Below are 4,517 nucleotides of genomic sequence, written 5' to 3' on the forward strand. Positions count from 1 at the left end.
TCCGCCTGCCGATGCAGGGGATACGGGTTCGTGCCCCGGTCTGGGAGGATCCCATATGCCGCGGAGCGGCTGGGCCCGTGAGCCATGGCCGCTGAGCCTGGGCGTCCGGAGCCTGCGCGTCCGGAGCCTGTGCTCCGCAACGGGGGAGGCCACAGCAGTGAGAGGCCCGCATACCGCAAAAAAAAAAAAAAAAAAAAAAAAAAAAAAAAAAAAAAAAAGACACATGCACCCCAATGTTAATTGCAGCACTATTTACAATAGCAAGGTCATGGAAGCAACCTAAATGCCCATCACCAGACAAATGGAAAAAGAAGAAGTTGTACATATATACAGTGGAATATTACTCAGCCATAAAAAGGATCGAAATTGCGTCATTTGTTGAGACGTGGATGGATCTAGAGACTGTCATACAGAGTGAAATAAGTCAGAAAGTGAAAAACAAACATCGTATATTAACGCATATATGTGGAACCTAGAAAATGGTACAGAAGAACGGGTTTGCAAGGCAGAAATTGAGAAACAGAAGTAGAGAAAAAACGTATGGACACCAAGTGAGGAAAGCAGTGGGGGGTGGGGGTGGGAGGGTGATGAATTGGGCAATTGGGATTGACATGTATACACTGATGTGTATAAAATTGATGACTAATAAGAATCTGCTGTATTAAAAAAAAAAGAAACTGACATCTATGTTGATAAAAGAAAACAAATGTCAAAAAAAAAATAAGAAGGGCAACCTGACTTTTCCATAAACCTATCACAAACTGTACCATGTGAGATGTACAAAACAAATTGCTCTGATACCATGTTTCTTCTCCTTTTGGCTTCTTAGTGTTGTGACAATACCAGGGAGATAGACGCTAGTGTGACTTTCAGAATCCTATGCAATTTTATTGGCCTCATGTTATTTATGTAGATGTTGCTATCACAGAAATAGGTGATATTTAATTAAAACTTAAAGCAAAATGGGAAAAAATTAGTAGTATACACATTTATTTAGATATATGGATCTAATCTGGTTGTATACCTAAAAGAGTTGAGGCTATTGCCTCTAAAGAGTAGGCCAGAAACTGCTTTTCTCATTACAAGCCTTCTAGTATATGTATATATATTTTAAACTATGCATGCACATTATTTTAGTTCAATAAACAACGTTAAAACATTAGCATATAATTTGGGGGTGTCTGCAGTATCTCGAAGTTTATCCATTGCAGGTAAATAAAGAAATCCATTTTGAAGGGCTCTCTGGGCCTTGATGACAAAAAAAAAAAGAAGACACAGAATTGCCAAAGCAATCCTGAGGAAAAAGAACAAAGCAGGAGTCATACCCTCCCAAACTTCAGACTATACTACAAAGCTACAGTAATCGAAACAAAGTAGTTTTGGCACAAAAACAGACATTTAGATCAATGAAAGAGAACAGAGAGCCCTGAAATAACCCTACACACCTACAGCCAATTAATCTATAACAAAGGAGGCAAGAATATAATGGAAAAGAGACAGTTTCTTTAGCAAATCGTGTTGGGAATGATGGACAGATACAGGTAAATCAACGAAATTTGAACAGTCTCTCACACCATATACGAAAACAAACTCAAAATGGTTTAAAGACCTAAATATAAGACATGACACCATAAAACTCCTAGAAGAGAACATAGCCTAAACATTCTCAGACATAAATTGTAGCAACATTTTCTCAGATCAGTCTCCCAAGCAAAAGAAATAAAAGCAAAAATAAACAAATGGGTCCTAATCAAACTTAAAACCTTTTTCTACAAATAACAAATGCTGAAGAGGGTGTGGAGAAAAGGGAACCCTCCTTCACTGTTGCTGAGAATGTAAACTGGTGCAGCCACTATGGAAAAAAACATGGAGGTTCCTTAAAAAACTAAGAATGGTGCACGCTTCCGCAGCACATATACTAAAATTGCAACAATACAGAGAAGATTAGCATGGCCCCTGCACAAGGATGACATGCAAATTTGTGAAGCATTCCACGTTTTTAAATGTAAAATAGATAGCTGGTGGGAAGCAGCCACATAGCACAGGGAGATCAGCTCCGTGCTTTGTGACCACCTAGAGGGGTGGGATAGGGAGGGTGGGAGGGAGAAAGAAGAGCGAGGAGATATGGGGATATATGTATATGTATAGCTGATTCACTTTGTTATAAAGCAGAAACTAACACACCATTGTAAAGCAATTATACTCCAATAAAGATGATAAAAGAAAAACAAACCTAAGAATAGAATTGCCATATGATCCAGCAATACCGTCCTGAGCATATACCCAGACAAAACTCTAATTGGAAAAGGTACATGCACCCGTATGTTCATAGCAGTACTATTTACGATAGCCAAGACAGGGAAACAACCAAAATATCCATGGACAGATTAAAAGAATAAAAATGAGGTACATATAAATGTGGGGGTATATATATATATACACACACACATACATACACACACATGTGCGCACATATATATAATACCATGGAATATTACTCAGACATAAAGAAAGAATTAAATAATGCCATTTTCAGCAACATGGATTGACCTAGATATTATCATACTAAGTGAAGTAAGTCAGAAAGAGAAAGACAAATACCATATTGTATCACTTTTATGTGGAATCTAAAATATGACACAAATGAACACATCTACTAAACAGAAACAGACTCACAGATATAGAGAACAGAATTGTGATTGACAAGGGAGAGGGGAGGTGGGGGAGGGATGGATAAGAAGTTTGAGATTAGCAGATGCAAACTATTATAAATAGGATGGAAAACAACAAGGTCCTACGGTATAGCACAGGGAACTATATTCAATATCTTGTGATAAACCATAATGGAAAAGAATATGAAAAAGAATATATATATCACCTCACACAGGTCAGAATGGCTATCGTCAAAAAATCTACGAACAATAAATTCTGGAGAGGGTGTGGAGAAAAGGGAACTCTCCTACACTGTTGGGAAAGTAAATTGGCACAGCCATTATGGAAAACAATATGGAGTTTCCTTTAAAAACTAAAAATGGAGCTACCATATGATCCAGCAATTCCACTCCTGGGCATATATGCAGAAAAGTTGATAACTCTAATTCAAAGAGATACATGCACCCCAACGTTCATAGCATAACTATTTACAATAGCCAAGACATGGACTCAACCCAAGTGCTTAAGAAGATGTGGTGTATATATATATATATATATATATATATATATACACACACACACACACATACATATATACACATACACACATAATGTGGTATGTATATAGATATATATAATGGAATATTACTCGGCCACAAAAAAGAATGAAATATTGCCATTTGTAGCAATGTGGATGGATGTAGAGAATATTATACTTAGTGAAGTCAGACAGAGAAAGACAAATATCATATGCTATCATATGCTGTCACATATGCTATTCCACTATATGTGGCATCTTAAAAAATGATACAAGTGAACTTATTTACAAAACAGAAACAGACTCACAGAGATAGAAAACAAACTTGTGGTTACCAAAGGGGAAGGGAGTGGGGAAGGGATACATTAAGAAGCATAGGATTAACAGATACAAACTACTGTACATAAAATAGATAAGCAACAAGGATTTACTGTAAAGCACAAGGGACTATATTCAATATCTTGTAATAACCTATAATGGAGAATAATCTGAAAAAGTATATAGATGTATATAACTGAAAAAAAGAAAGAATGTCATGTGAGGACAGAGACATTGATTGAAACCATGGAGGTAAAATTAAAGAACAGCAAGGATTGCTGACAGCCACCAGAAACTAGGGGGAGACAAAGGAATCTTCCCCAGAGCCTTTGGAGCAACCATGGCCTTGCTGATACCTTGATTTTGATTTTGCACTTCTGCTCTCCAAAACTGTAAGAGAATAAATTTCTTTTGTCCTAAGCCTCCTAGTTTGTGGTACTGTAATTTGTTATGGCAGCCCTAGGAAACTAATACATATGGTATGTGAATTAGATCCTAATAAAGGTGTTCTGTTCTGTTTTGTTTTGTCTTTTAAGGGCTCTGGGTTTAGTTTGTCATAAGTGGAAATTTATATACTCTTGTGGCAGAGAGCATTGGACGTCTAAAAGACAAAAGATGGCCCTAACCATGTAGATTTCTCCCAGGGGGACATGAACTTATGTTTTATTGCATATGGAACTGTCTTGGCTGTCGGGCAGTATAATTCAGTCATTCCTAGGTCTTTTATTCTTCCTTATCTGAGAAACCTTCTCCCACCTCCATTTAATTCTGTAACTGGGCCACAAACAAAGAAATCTTGTTCTCTCCATTTCCTTACTTCATTTATTTTCTCAGTTTATCATAGGTTCTCAGATCTCCTAAGAACAGACTGTACTAGAAGACAGTCTAAGATACTCTGCATTCTCCTACACATGCAAATTTCCCCCAAGTAATGTTCATTATCCAAAATTGGACACTGTCTCATTTGTACCCTTGGGATTTTAATTTACAGAGATGACTGAGCGATAAC

At 37.2% G+C, this 4,517-nt stretch overlaps 1 non-coding gene across 1 annotated transcript; it reads left to right on the forward strand.

Annotated features, from left to right (window-relative positions):
• The first annotated feature begins 1,894 nt into the window (after positions 1–1,894).
• On the forward strand, positions 1,895–2,001 carry LOC132499675 (U6 spliceosomal RNA). Its single transcript, XR_009533905.1, has one exon. It is a non-coding gene; the product is annotated as a U6 spliceosomal RNA (small nuclear RNA).
• Positions 2,002–4,517: the final 2,516 nt, after the last annotated feature.

The sequence above is a fragment of the Mesoplodon densirostris genome, chromosome 11 (assembly GCF_025265405.1).
Source record: "Mesoplodon densirostris isolate mMesDen1 chromosome 11, mMesDen1 primary haplotype, whole genome shotgun sequence".
Lineage (NCBI taxonomy): Eukaryota > Metazoa > Chordata > Mammalia > Artiodactyla > Ziphiidae > Mesoplodon > Mesoplodon densirostris.